At 44.3% G+C, this 15,134-nt stretch overlaps 1 long non-coding RNA gene across 1 annotated transcript; it reads left to right on the top strand.

Annotated features, from left to right (window-relative positions):
* The first annotated feature begins 1,852 nt into the window (after window positions 1-1,852).
* Window positions 1,853-14,737, top strand: LOC128340594 (uncharacterized). The gene is made up of 2 exons (XR_008313820.1): window positions 1,853-2,123; window positions 14,537-14,737. It is a non-coding gene; the product is annotated as an uncharacterized LOC128340594 (long non-coding RNA).
* Window positions 14,738-15,134: the final 397 nt, after the last annotated feature.

The following is a 15,134-nucleotide window of genomic DNA, read 5'->3' as shown; positions in this document are numbered from 1 at the left end:
ACAAGATGTCTAGCTCGTAAAGTGTAGAAGGGCTCCCAAAGATCCTTGCGGCCAGAAAATCCAACCTGCAATTGTGGAGACAAAGCAACTGCATTTTGCAAAATTGTAACACAGCCAAGCTAAGAGGCATGTTAGTAAGTCATTTTTATTCTAAAAAGGAAAGTCCGGAAACAAACCCGACAAAGCGGCAAAACCTCAACAGGTAACAGTCTTTCATATCCTAGCACTCATCATGCTAAATCCTTTCAGTCCTTTTAGAAAGTTGATAGCTCTCTACAGGTACCCAATTGCTGGTGAGCAGTAGCCACCTTCCCCCGCCACTGTCACCTTCCTTTACCCCAAGCAAGGATTCAGTCAGGTCAGGTGATGTTGTACTGCTTCAAAACTTGGATATCATCATGTATGTTCCCATTCCCGTTTCCAGAAGCACTCAGGGGGTGGGTTCACACATCACATGAAGCCAATGTTTATTTTGACTTCAGTTTCTTAACTAAGCTGAGATTGGCACCATGGACTGTCATGGATGACCTGGGGTCCAGCTAAGCTCACTGTGCTCCCAGGTTCCTATGGGGTAATAGTACCACCATTCCCTTCTGGGAGAAATTTTCCCTGTTTGGCCCAGAACAGGGGTGACCTCAAAATTATATATTTTAGAAAAATGTCTCAAAACTTCTAGCATGAAGCTTGAGCAGGCACCATGGGGAGCAAACATAGTATTTAAAATTCAGCACAGAAAGCCTTATGATGAAAAAAGAACTAACAATCTTGTTTATTTAAGTAAATATAAAAGGAAGCATTTATAGGCAGTTGAAAATGTTAAAACAGATGTTCATAAGTACATAATAAATAAGAACAACCCTGCTGGATCAGGCCCAAGGAGGCCTATCTAGTCCAGCATCCTTTCACACAGTGGCCCATGAGATGCCTCTGAGAAGCCCACAGGCAAGAGCTGAGGGAATGCCCTCTATCTTGCTGTTGCTTCCCTGCAACTGGTATTTAGAGGCATCTTGACTCTGAGGCTGGAGGTGGCCTATAGCCACCAGATTAGTAGCTATTGATAGAGCTGTCCTCCATAAATTTGTCTAAGCCCCTTTTAAAGCCATCCAAGCTAGTGGCCATCACCACATCCCGTGGTAGAGAATTCCATAGGTTAATTATGTACTATATGAAGAAGTACTTCCTTTTGCTGGTCCTAAATTTCCTGGCCTTCAGTTTCATGGGAGGGATGACCCCTGGTTCTAGTGTAGTGAGAGATGAGGGGGGGATTCTTTCTGTCCACTCTCTCTACTCCTTGCATAATTTTATATACCTCTATCATGGCTCCCCATAGTCTCTTTTCCAATCTATAAAGCCCCAGGTGTTGTAGCCTTGCCTCACAAGGAAGGTGCACCAGGCCCCTGATCATCTTGGTTACCCTCTTCTGCACCTTTTCCAGTTCTACAATGTCCTTCTTGAGATACATTGAGCAGAACTGTATGTATGAAAAGAACTGAAATGCAATCCAATTTGCTTAGGGCTTTGTTGGTATTAATTGCTAATATGGAACTGGCACTTTAAATAGGAAAGCCTAGTGGCACTCTGGGAGAAGGGACAGGAAAAGCCCAGAATAGTTCTAGTGTTGGCCTAGATAGAGAGCAACAAGCTTGTAACAGTATCTGCTGAGCTGTGAAGCAATAAAGGTTTGATTCCCCGCTGCCCCCACAATCTCCTTGCATTGTATTGTAACATAAGCAGTACTCCAAATGGGGATGTAGCACGTGGACAGCTAACAAACCTGGGCTTCACTGAGTGCCACACTGCCTCTCCTGGATGCAATCCCAGTCAGCTTTGGTCATGACAGCAAGAGCCACATATTGTATAGAGTGGCAGCTTTATTTTCTGGCTGCTCTAGGCTTGTGGGTGGCGATAACAAACCAAGCCAAGATGACACCAAAGTCATTGATTAGAATATCATCATGTGGAGCCAAGGTTAGCTCAAAGCTTTAGCCACTGTGAAGGTCAGCATTGTAGCTGCGTTGTAGCACTTGCACTGTTTAACTTGAGACATCCTTCCTTGAACACTTCCTGACAATGGCAGCAAGCAACTGCTGTATGCACCTTCAGATAGGCTGTGATGGGGAGTGGTGAGTATTCTTTGCTCCAAATGTCCTACAAAATTCATATTCAAGCTGACCAGGACTAATTAGGTAAATAAAATGTCTCACTAATTTCCTGAAAACGTGTCTTCCCCTATTGTGTTTAAAAAACAACAACAAACCTAGGGTGGTGAACTTTCATTAGCTTAATCAGTAGATAAACCAACTTTAGTTGAATACTTGATGAGAGTGTATTTTAATTGGAGAGACATTTTAATTCTGTGAGAAGAAAAGACAAACTTGTTTTTCATCTAATTTTATTGTAAAGAATGAAAGTAAAGAGTGAAAGAGAATACTAACGATGGTCTTGTCTGCTAACAGTTTACAGCTCACACCCTAATAAAGACATCTTAGTTGATTGATTAAATGCCTTTTAATTGATTGATTGGTTAATTAGTTTTGCATAAATTTGCACATGGCTAAAACAATAGATCTGAAGAAAGAAAGCATTATTTGGCTGACATCCAGGCTAATGTTGCAAGTGTTATGTGGGAGGGGCAGTTTCCACTAGTCTCCTCTTTCTTCTGAAGCCCACTTTGCTTTGTGAAAAGATGTCCCTGAGTGTCCTGTACTTCAGTAGACTCAGCCAGAGAAAATATAAAAGTCTACTTGGTGGCAGCGGTGAAGCTTAAAATCATGGGACTGGTTGAGACTGGGCCGTGACACCTCTTCTGAGATTATATCTCCCATCAACAGTTTTTTAAAGTACCTATATTAAAAATATTTTTTTTCAATGTTGTCAAATTAATTGGAGGTGCATTTTAAGTCAGTTAAGTCCCTGGCATCTTCAAGATAGGGCTGAGAGAGACTCCTCTCCTGCCTGCAGCCTTGAAGATGCTGCTGCCAGTCAGTGTAAACAATTCTGAGCTAGATGGATGAAGGGTCTGACTCAGTATAAGGAAGCTTCCTATGTTCAGATATCTCAAAAAAGCTCCTAAATTGTGGTTTTGGTAAAATGCAAATATTTATTTATTTATTTATTTATATTTTATTTATTTTACATTTTATATTCCGCTCTTCCTCCAAGGAGCCCAGAGCGGTGTACTCCATACTTAGGTTTCTCCTCACAACAACCCTGTGAAGTAGGTTAGGCTGAGAGAGAAGTGACTGGCCCAAAGTCACCCGCTAGTATCATGGCTTAATGAGGATTTGAACTCGGGTCTCCCCGGTCCTAGTCCAGCACTCTAACCACTACAAAATGCAGATGATTAATAAACTGCATACATCAATTCTTTTCACGGCCCAGATTTTTGCAGCAATGTATTAACTGATTTTGGTCAACAACATTTCCTTTTCACCTCCGATCAAAAATAGGAAATTCCTGATTTTCCTAGAGTATTCCTGCATGCCAAAAGTAGGCATGTCAAGTAGTCTGTGTCTGTCACCGAGACCTGGCGACAGCATTCATGCTTCAGTGACCTCTAGATTAGACTGCTGCAATGTGCTATATGCAGAACTGCCTTTGGAGACGATTTGGAAACAGACTCAGCAGCTCCAGGTTTCAGGGGGCCTTGGCAAACTACCATCATCCATGTGCCCCCTCCTACCTGGGTGGCCCCAAGACTCACTCTATCACCACCACTGCCACCAGAAGGCACAGAGGGGGTCTGGAAGATCAGTAGTGAGTACAATAAAACTCTCGGACCTCAGCAGCTGCTCAGTGATACTCTGAGTGAACACTGCTCAGTAAACACTGGAAGAATTGGGAAACTTTAGTTAGAGCAGAATATGCTGGCCGGCCTGTTAGCAGGTGTGGACTGATCCCACATGTAGCTCTTATTTTGAGGCATATCCACTGGCAACCAATCCATTTTCAGGCCCAATTCAAAGTGCTGTTGTTTTCCTTTTAAAGCCCTAGATCAGGGCTTCTCAACTTCTGCCCTCCTGCAAATGTTGGCCTACAATTCCCATAATCCCTAACTACTGGCCACTATAGCTGGGGATTATGGGAGTTGTAGTCCAAATACAGCTGGGGGGCCTAGGTTGAGTAGGCCTGCAGTTCTTCATTACCCCAGGGAAAACCTTCTCTAGAAGAGCTCCCTTCCACAGCCCTTAAGATCTTCGGATGAGCCCCTGCTCCAAATTTCATTGGGAGGAGGCTAGGCACACACTTTTCTTTTCTTTTCTTTTCTTTTGGTTGGCCTTTGAAAATTTACTGCATTTTCTTTCTTACCTTTGTATGGATTTCACTGCTATGCTGTTTGGTTTTTGGCTTTAGCACCAGCTTGTTTATTTAGATTGTATCCCTTAATAGTTGTTTTGCTGTTGCTGTTGTTTTTAAATTGTGAACTGCTTTTAAAATTACTATGAAAAAGCAGTATATACAAGTTTTTAAATAAACACAAACCAGAGAGTATGGCTTGCAGAAGTTTATCTCTGGAGGTGAAGAGCTGGTAGATTTAAGAGACCATAAATCATCTGTCTTACACATTATTATTTGATTTTTATACTGCCTCACTCAGATGGCTGTAGCCGGTCCACAAATATAAAAAATAAATAACTCATTAAAACAAAATTAAAACCAATTCAAAATCATTTCAGTAATCACTAAAAGCCAGGCTAAAAAGATATGTTTTAGGGCTCCTTTAAAGGCTGCTAAAACTCTTAAGCCTCTAATATCCATAGGGAGGGGCCCCACGTTAACCCTCCATTCAGAATCCACATAGGCTCTGTGATGGAACATACATATAGGAGCTGGAGAGTGAGTGTGTGAGTGTTGCCATAGTAACCCAGCAGGGAATGTTCAGAGGGAAGGATTTAAATAAGGACAGTTGGTTGGGAGCCCTTAGTTACAGATGGTGTTGGGATAGGAGTGTTGGAACTGAGGGTTAAGAGTGAGAGGTTGGACAGAGCGTAGCAGAGAGATTCGGGGGTTGTGTGGGACTTGAATGGTATATGTGTGAAGACTGTGGAACCAGCAATATACTGGGCAGTGCTCTGAAAGTGGAGTGTTAAGCCTGGGAAAGAAACCTTGAATGCAAAAGATGCCCAGAGCTGAAACCTCCTAGTAACAGACAAGAAGGTCTGAGGAAATTCACTAAGTCTACAAACCAAGTTTTATTTATCTCTGTTCCAGTTATCTCACCTCCCTAAACATTACATTTTATCAAGAAGGAAAAACAGAGAGTTAAAGAGCTGATGTACTTAGCAACTTTGTAGAGAGGTTTATGTGCCCTGCTTTGCAGAGATCTTTATTCCAATCATTTATAAACAATAAACTTTATCTTGTTTTTGTTCTACCCCTCAAGTTTTGTTTCATTTGTACCCTGAACATATACGCCTAGCCTGCATCCGTGAGGCTCTGCAACCAAGGTGTTGAGTATCAAGAGCAGGGTAATAAGTAATCATATGGTGGCAGTGAGAGAAAGTAAAAACTGAATAAATTCCCAGAATCTGGAGACTAAGTTGTTATAAAACAATATAAAAACAAATCCCTGGACTTGAGAGGGGTGTCAGGGTGGGTTCCTGACAGGCTCTGACAGCCAATTCTGATATCACTACACAGTCAGGAGATTTGGAGAAAACCCCTAAGCAGCCCAAATCCTATGGACACATGAAGGACAATCAGCCTGCAAGCAAACATTTTACATCAGCCTGCATCAGGTTGCTAGGGGGTTAGGAAATCAACATCTGTTACTATGGTGATAACAGTTCATCACCATTCAATGCACAGATCACATAAGCACACGTGGAAGTGATAGAAAAATCTGGTGAGAACTTCAGAAAAAGATACATCCAAACTACCTTAATGGCTACTTGGGGATCACTCAAAGCAAGATAATCTTTTTAAAATAGTAATAATAATAATAATAATCATCATCATCATCACATTTTGTATTTTCACACTTCAGATGACTGACATGAGGAAAATTACTCAAAGTAGCCCCATTGAAACTAAAAGGACAAATTGGGCAATGCCTAATTTTCCTTTTAATTTCAATGGGACTGCTTTGAGTAATTGCCCTCATCATGTCAGCCACTATCAGTGAGAACAATTATCACTGTTAAATTGATTCTAGGAAGTGCCACCTCCAGGGATTTTAATTCAGAGGGAAAGAGGTTCATGCACCTTTTGTCTTCCTCCTTCTGAGTTCTCTCACTCTTTTGGTCTCCAGATGTGGGGAATATTCAGTGAATGTGGGGAGAGAACATCTGAAGAGGGCTAGGGTAAGGGCTGCTGCTACATGGAGCAGTCTGAACCAGTTTACTGTGCAAGCAAACCTTTTCATTTATTTATTTTATTATTTATTTATTTGATTTATATACCGCCCTTCCAAAATGGCTCAGGGCGGTTTACAATTAAAACAAGCCACTAAAACAATAAAAACTAAAACAAATTAAAAACAATATAGCAATTATCAATATAAAAACATTTTAAAATAGGATTAAACAGTTTACAGTAATTAAAAGCCCCAAAATCGGGTTAAAATTTAAAAACCCTGGAAAGCCAGGCCAAACAAATACGTTTTAAGGGCTCTCCTGAAGGCTAACAGAGAATTCAAATTATGGATTTCCGCAGGGAGCGCATTCCACAGCTCCGGAGCAGCCATAGAGAAGGCCCGCCTCCGAGTTGCCACCAGACGAGCTGGTGACAACTGGAGGTGGACCTCCTCAGATGACCTTAATGTGCGGTCGGGATCACACAGAAGAAGGCGCTCTCTAAGGTAGCTCGGGCCTAAGCCGTTCAGGGCTTTAAAGGTAATCACCAGCACTTTGTATTTTGCCCGGAAACATATCGGCAGCCAGTGCAATTGTTTCAAAATAGGTGTAATATGGTCTCTCCGGGTTACCCCAGAGACCAATCTGGCTGCCGCATTCTGAACTAATTGAAGTTTCCGAACTACGTACAAAGGTAGCCCCACGTAGAGCGCATTGCAATAGTCAAGCCGGGAGGTTACCAGCTGGTGCACCACTGTTTTGAGGTCATCCTCCTCAAGGAATGGACGCAACTGTCGAATCAGCCAAAGCTGATAGAAAGCACTCCTGGCCATGGCCTCCACCTGAAATACCAGGGTGAGGCCTGGGTCCAGGAGTACTCCCAAGGTGCGCACCTGCTCCTTCTGGGGGAGTGTGACACCATCCAGCACAGGGAGATCTAACTCACTCCTCAGATTCTGAGCCCCCACAATGAGCACCTCCCTCTTGCTTGGATTCAGCTTCAATTTGTTCTCCCTCATCCAGCCCATTACTGCCTGTAGGCAGGCATTTAGAGAATGAGTGCCATTTCCTGAAGATGAAAAGGAGAAATAGATTTGGGTGTCATCAGCATACTGATAACACCCAGCACCAAATCTCCTGATGACCTCACCCAGCGGTTTCATGTAGATATTAAAAAGCATTGGTGACAGAATGGAGCCCTGAGGGATTCCATATAATAGCTCCTGCTTTGAGGAGCGACTGTCACCAAGCTCCACCATCTGGGATCTACCCGAGAGATAGGAACAGAACCACTGTAAAGCAGTGCCCCCTATTCCCAGCCCCTCCAGGCGACCCAGAAGGATACCATGGTCGATGGTATCGAACACCACCGAAAGATCCAAGAGGACCAACAGGGTCACACTCCCTCTGTCGATTCCCCAGTAAAGGTCATCCATCAGGCTGACCAAGGCTGTCTCAACCCCATAGCCAGCTCTAAAGCCAGTTTGAAATGGGTCTAGATAATCAGTTTCATCCAAAACCACCTGGAACTGGTTAGCCACCACCCTCTCGATTACCTTGCCCAGCCAGGGGAGATTGGAGATTGGCCTATAACTATCCATCGCTGAGGGATCCAGGGTAGGCTTCTTAAGAAGAGGTCTAACTATTGCCTCCTTCAAACAAGGAGGCACCCTCCCCTCCCCCAGAGATGCATTTATGATATTAAACAGGCCATCTCCAACAATCTCTCCACTAGATCGAAGCAGCCAGGTCGGGCAAGAATCCAGAGAACAAGTGGTAGGCCATACCGCTCCAAGCAGCTTGTCCACGTCATCAGGAGTCACAGACTGAAACTGATCCAACCTAACACTGCAAGAGGGATTGCTGGATACCTCCCTTTTCATGTGTGATAGGGCCGACTGGGTAGATGTACAAAAGTCTCCGGGGTCTTAAAAATGGAGCAGAGAATTCATGGAGCCATTCTGCAAGGCAGAGAATCTTACTTGGCTATAAAGCAAATGATATGCAGCCGTCTGAAAAACATTCCCTGCCAGAAGGGGCATGGATTACAGCTAGTACCTAAGAACTGCCTTGCTGGTTCAGGCCCAAGCAGTATTCTCTCTAATTTTTTTGTCTGTGTGCAGAATGAGTTTTGTTCTGGGCGGCAGTAACAAGGCAGTGTGTGTGTGCACATGCATTCAGAGTGGGACCTTCCTGATTAAACCTGAGTGGGATCTAAAATTAACTGAGTGGACATCAAAAAGTGTGTGAGCATGCACACATGCGCACGCCTTAGAGGGAACACTGGGCCCAAGGCCTATCTAGTCCAGCATTCCATCTCCCACAGTGGCCCACCAGACTGTGACGGCTGGTGCAGGCACCACCGGGGGGGCAGGAGGCACTTTTAAGTCTAAATTAGTAGGTGCTTACCTCCCAAACCTCTGCACCTGAATGCCCAGCACCTGCTGCAGTGGAGAATCGGCTCCACCACTGAACTGGTGGAGGCCATTTGTGTGGCCAGCAAATGGCCTCCATGCATGTGCAGAGGCCAGCTGAGTGGTGGAGTCTATCCCCCACCGCAGCGGGTGCTGGGCGGCACGCCACTGCTGGTAAAAGCTTTCAAGTGAGACAGTGTGAGAGGTAAGTACCTACTAATTTAAACTTAATGGTGCCTCCTGCTGCCCCCTTGGTGGCACCTGCACTAGCCACCACTGCCACCAAATATCTCTGGGAATCCCACAGGCAAGAGAGGAAGGCATGCCCCACTCCTGCTGTTGCCCCTCTCACCCACTCTGCTCCCTGCACCTCACCCAGTTTGCTGTTCACCCAGTCTGTTCCCTGCCAGCTTGGTCCTGGGCGCTTTCCAGATTACCCTCTCAACAGTGGTAAAATGCTTCGGCATTGGGCAGAGCGCATTGAAACCATAAATAGCAATAGCAATGGCACTTACATTTATATACCGCTCTATAGCTGAAAGCTCTCTAAGCGGTTTACAATGATTTAGCATATTGCCCCCCAACATTCTGGGTACTCATTTTACCGACCTCAGAAGGATGGAAGGCTGAGTCAACCTTGAGCCCCTGGTCAGGATCGAACTTGTAACCTTCTGGTTACAGGGCGGCAGTTTTACCACTGCGCCACCAGGGGCTCAAATAAAGGCTGTTGTGCAAAGCCACCAACAGGGGGAGCAGTCTTGTGAAAACTCCACAACGGGAAAATACAGCTATTTATTTAGATTTACATGCGATGTTATAGGACTGTAACGTGGCAATAGCATAGTGGTTAGAGTGTTGGACTAGGACTGAAAGGCCCGAGTTTGAAACCCCATTGAACCATTAAACCCACTGGATGACTCTTGGCCAGTCATGTATCTCTCAGCCTAACACCTCACAGGGTTGTTGTAAGGGTAAAAATAAACATGTAAACTGCTCTGAGCTCCTCGGAGGAAGAGCGGGATATAAATGTAAAAATAAATATAAATATAAATAAATAAATTTTAACAGTCCAAAAGCAGGCATCGGAAATGTGAATGGCACCTTGCTGACAGTGCAGGGACTGCAATGTCAAAACACAGACAGTTCGAAAGCACACTTAACGGACATGTAGTGACGCTGTTGTAGTGTCTAATCTGGAAAGCACCCTGCAGTGGTTTTACTAATATATCACAAGAAGCTTGCCAATGGGATACAGCACTAGAGCTGCACTTGCAATGTGACATCACAGACCCTCTTTGCTGCCTTTTGTGGGGCAAGCAGGCAGGGTGTGCAGTGGGGAGGTGGCTTGAAACTCCACTTTGGATTTGCTCTTCCAGAATTCTTGCTTCCTCCAGGTTCTTCTGTTCTGTGGATGGCCTTCCCTACAAGCATTTATGTATGACAGATCACACTTTTGTTATTTCCTGCTTTTTGTCCATTGCTTACCTCTTCTAGACTGCTGTCATTTGCAGAGAGATTGAAAAGTTAAGCTTTGAATAAGTTATCTAAAAAAACAGAGACCTCTTGTATTATGCGAACTTCAATTTTGAGCTGATTGGGTTGGTCCTTGACCATACAGTCCAAATGAGCAGATCTGCAGAAATAAATTGATAAGAGAATAATTATGGTTCACATGATGCTAACTCTTGTTCAAAGCTTGTTTACATAATCAGTTATCCCAAGGTCACAATCTTTTACAATTTTCATCAAGATCTGATTAACACCATTGATCATGTAACCAGATAAGAGGTTGGTGTGAATAGTGTGGAGAGAATCTGGAAGTCAGAGAGCTCCTGAATGATTATGGACTCTTCAGATTACTATCTGCCTGAGGGACAGAAGTCGTGGGTGTGTGCTCAGTGCAAAGAGCTCCTGGCTCTCAGGGAACAAGTTTGTCCCCTTGAAGCTACGGTGGCTTAGGAGAAGACCAGGAAGTGGATGAGACCCTCAGGAATGTTGTGGAGACATCCCACTCCTAGGCTGACAGCTCCTCTGCTGTCACAGAGAATGAAAGTCTCAGGGAAGGAGGACATCAGTCTGAGGAAGAGGGAAATGCTCTCTTAGAAGAGAACCCTTCCTTGGGTGATGCACCCATATCCTCTTGCACAGAGGATACTCCTCCCTGGGATTGGGGGCCTACTAGTAGTGGGCGATTCAGTTGTTAGGAGCATAGAGAGATGGGTTTGACCCACGTGTAGACCGCACGATAACTTTCCAGCCTGCCTGATGTGAAGGTTGCAGATGTCATGCAGTATCTAGATAGGTTTTTAGGCAGTGCTGGGGAGGAGTCAGCTGTCATGGTGCATGTCGGCAGTAATGATGTTGGGAAATGCAGCCGGGAGGTCCTGGAAGCAAAATTTAGGCTTCTAGGCAACATATTGATGTTCCCTGTGCAGGGAAGCAACTGCATGAGAGAGGGCATGCCCTCACCTCTTGCCTGTGGGCTTCTCAGAGGTTTCTGGTGGGCCACTGTGTGAAACAGGATGCTGGGTTGTTCTTATGTTATCTCTTTCATTTTGGAATAAGCAACTGTCCAAATAAATAACAAGATATTCTTTGTGACTGCAGTTCAATTAAATGCAAGGACTGAGTGAATAAGTGGTGTGCAGCTTACAACATACTGATATTCTCTGCTTGTGATTCAGAATAATATCTCTAAATCAGCAACCATGGAGCACCTAGTCTGGTGGCTACTAGTCTGATGGCTGTGGGCCACCTCCAGCCTCAGAGGCACAATGCCTCTTAATACCAATGGCAGGGGAACAACAGCAGGAGAGAAGGCATGCACATACCTCTTGCCTGTGGGCATCTGGTGGGCCACTGTGTGAAACAGGATGCTGGACTTTTCCTTTTATACTTTTTATTCAATTTTCACAACACAAAAGAACAAACAAAAATAATACAAACACTCACAAACATACAGAATAAAGACTTCCATCTCATCAATGGAACAAACAGGATGCTGGACTTGATGGACCTTGTGCTGATCCATCAGGGCTGTTCTTATACGTTCACCCTGATCACAGAAATAAACCATCCATGACTAGTTTCTATCATTTTAATACATGCAACACAGAAAAGAAAATGTGGTGTTTTTTTCATCCCAACATGTATCTATATCTATATATTTTGTATCCTCCCCCCCCCCGCTGTATTCTGTGTTTTTATTTGATGTTTAATGCTGTGTTGTGAGCCACCCAGAGATAAGTGTTGTGTTGTGAGCCACACACACACACACACACACACACACACACACACACGTATGCATTTTGTGTTTAGACATTCAGAACTGCCAAGTGACAGAAAGCTGCTATGCCTTGCACTCTTGATAGTGAGAATTGTCTTTGAAAGAACAAATACTCCAATGAGGGCATTGCTGCAGTTGCTGACACCTGACTGGAGCTCCAGTTATCACAACCACCAGGCAGATGGTGCCATGGAAAGAAACAATCAAAAGTGGCAAATCACTTGACTTGGTGAAGTTGCTGTCAAGCCAGGCTGTCAAGCCAGGCTGTCATGGTGGACATGAGTGACAGATGGTGCCAAGCCAGTCCAACTGCTTATTCTGACCGAGATGTTGTAATTTGGCAAGAATCTTTGCTACCTTGTTTTAGACCACTGAGGAAATGAAATCAAGACAATCCATAATTGCTGGAAATAGTATGCAAATATACAAAGAGAAAAGCGTGCACACAATCGATCCGCTGGCCAAATCATAGAGTAGTGTCTGCTGGTCTTCTGGAAACATTGCCTCAGTCTCTGAGCTGTGTCAATTATAGCAGTAAAGAATAAGGCTGAGCTTACCTTCCCCCCAGATGATGCTCCCACGCTGGTGGAATGTGCAGATCGTATTCCCACACAATCTCCGCTGCTTGGATCAGTGTAGATCTCTGGAGGCTGGGACAATGTGTCTTGACCTCAAGATATCCCACAATGCACTGCATGTGTGCAGTGCATTGGGGGAATCCCACAGGCTGCACACTGCCCTTAACCATGGCTAAAGGCCAGGATTAAATGTAGGGTTAGGCAGGTGGGCAGCACCAGTATTGGCCCCGATCCCAGCGCTGCACACAAGCAGTGTGACTCAGGCTGGGCTACCCTAGCCTGCTTTAGGCTGTTCATGTGAATAGCCATAATCTGTGTCTGAGAAACAACTAAAGAACCAGTTAAATGTATGGCAAGAGGGATGGAAAGGGAGAAATTCCTCAACCCAGGCTGCCACAGAGAAAGAAAGGGGCCATGGGGTAAGGTAGTGGAGCACACATTCCAGAAGTCTCTCATACATGCAAGCATGACAATGTGATAGTCAGAGCTGATAAAGTACTTGAATTATTCCAGACTCTATCCTGGCCTAGATTACAACACCATCACTTGTACTATTACCAGAAGATTAGTTTGTGGATGAGCTCAGGGGCATTGCTAGGTAGTTAATGTTGGAAATTAAGGACTGTGCTGTCTCTTGTCTCAGTGACATAGGAGGACAGACTAGTGAGTCAGAGGGCTAGAGGGTCAAGACATTGGTCATCCCTTCTCTACTGCTCTGACACTATCCCTTTGGAATGTAGATTACTAATCTCAGGGACGCTTCCTCCTTCCTCTCTCCCTTCTCTTCCTGTTCCTTCTATCTTGCAACAGGCAAGTTCCTCTCCCTGCACCATGTGTGCAGAGATGCAGAATCCATCTGCATCCAGCTAGATAGATAGATTAGAGATCCTAACTCCTCACTTTCCTCTCTAGAATGGAGTCCTTTAATAAATGCCATACTGTATATATTGATTTGAAACTATGAACTAGCTCCAAGTTACTATACGCTCAGCATACACGCATGCCTAACCAAATTCCGCTGTGTTGTGCCTCTGTGCACTCTGCTATAATGAAAAAGGGGTGCTCTTACCAGAGAGAATTCCCAACACTTAAAAGATCCAGGCCCTTGGCCACAGCCCCGCTTTTGATAATTAAACTCAATCACACACACACCCAAGAACAATCACGCACCCACCCGAGGATAATTACTTTTTAAAAAAAGTTTCTAATATTATCATACAGCACCTATGAAAATGGATGCAGAAAAGAGCTCGGTGAGGAGCAATGTCCCATGCTCTGTACAGGTGCCTCCACTGCTGCACTTCCTTTCTAGAAGAGGTCACGGGGAGGGAGGTGGCTGAGATTCGGGGCTCTGAGCAATTCATAGGCGGCCTGTGGCCCATGAGACACCCCCTAATGATGTCCTTGGATGAGCTCTTTAGGACCCAGTGCCTGTTTGGAAGTCTCTGAAGTACTGATTAAGGTGAAAACCAAACTGATTAAACTAATCTCTGTGCTAGCAATCACTTTTTAAAATCTGATTTCTGCAATTGCCTGCATCTTCCTAAGAATCTTGAGCTCAGTTGCATGCATGTCCTTCAGATCATTTTATCTATTGTGGCTGCTACAGTTCTGCTTCATTCTGCTCTGACTCAGAGGCATACATACAAAGGAGACGATGCAAACAATTTATGTTACATGGCTGAGAGCCTGGGAATTATGCTACGTGACTATTTATCATGACATAGGCAAGAAGGAAATGTGTTTTCTCTCTCATCTGCATTTGTAGTGTCAGCCTACACAGCATGTGCTGGCCCAGAAATCTGCAAAAGGAAAATGGAAACATCCAGGCTGCTGCCAGTGGATGCATGTTTAGAGTTGCACCTGTGTTTTGTAGTTTAAAAATAGCCCTTAAATATCTGCTAATAACTGCTATCAAAGCCCTATCTGAACCCTAATACAATTCTTTTCCCTTTTTCCCTACAGCCATTGAGCTCCAGAGAAGAACGCCAGAACATTGTCATTATGTGTCCTTTAGATCTCGGTGCAGCTCTTTGTAATTTGATGGCATTTGACTCAGTCGATTGAAAGAGCAAATCCTAGCCAGCATCATGTATTCTTGCTCTGTCTTTTTCCCAGAACAGGAAGGGCAAATTGCTGGCATTACATAAAAGCCTTCTAAGTGTGCGTTCTATCTATATTTATTTTCATTTTGCACTCTGGTTTTTCAGAGTGGTTGGGCTTCTCCAAAGCTTGCTGCCTTAGTTCTTTTCTGTATTTCTGGGGGAAAGGTTATAATTATTTTTGCCTACTGAAGAGAGAGATGGAAAGCTAATAACAAAGAACTCCAACAAGATAGCTCCATTAAGTTCTACCCTAGTGGTTTGGAGAGGTGCTTAAGCTGTGCACATGGCTAAACATAAGCAGCATGTAGAGCTACTGATTTGGGGCCTCTGGGATGGGTCAGGAATAGAAAGGGATGGAGCCAGTGGAGGTTACCCATAATCCCATGCTTCCCCACGCAATTATCTAAGGGTTCTAGAGGCTATTGCAGATTCATGCTGGGAATATCCTCCACACTGCT

This window comes from Hemicordylus capensis, chromosome 1 (genome assembly GCF_027244095.1).
Source record: "Hemicordylus capensis ecotype Gifberg chromosome 1, rHemCap1.1.pri, whole genome shotgun sequence".
Lineage (NCBI taxonomy): Eukaryota > Metazoa > Chordata > Lepidosauria > Squamata > Cordylidae > Hemicordylus > Hemicordylus capensis.
Note: the sequence above shows the minus strand (reverse complement) of the source record. Positions and strands in the feature narration are given on the sequence as shown.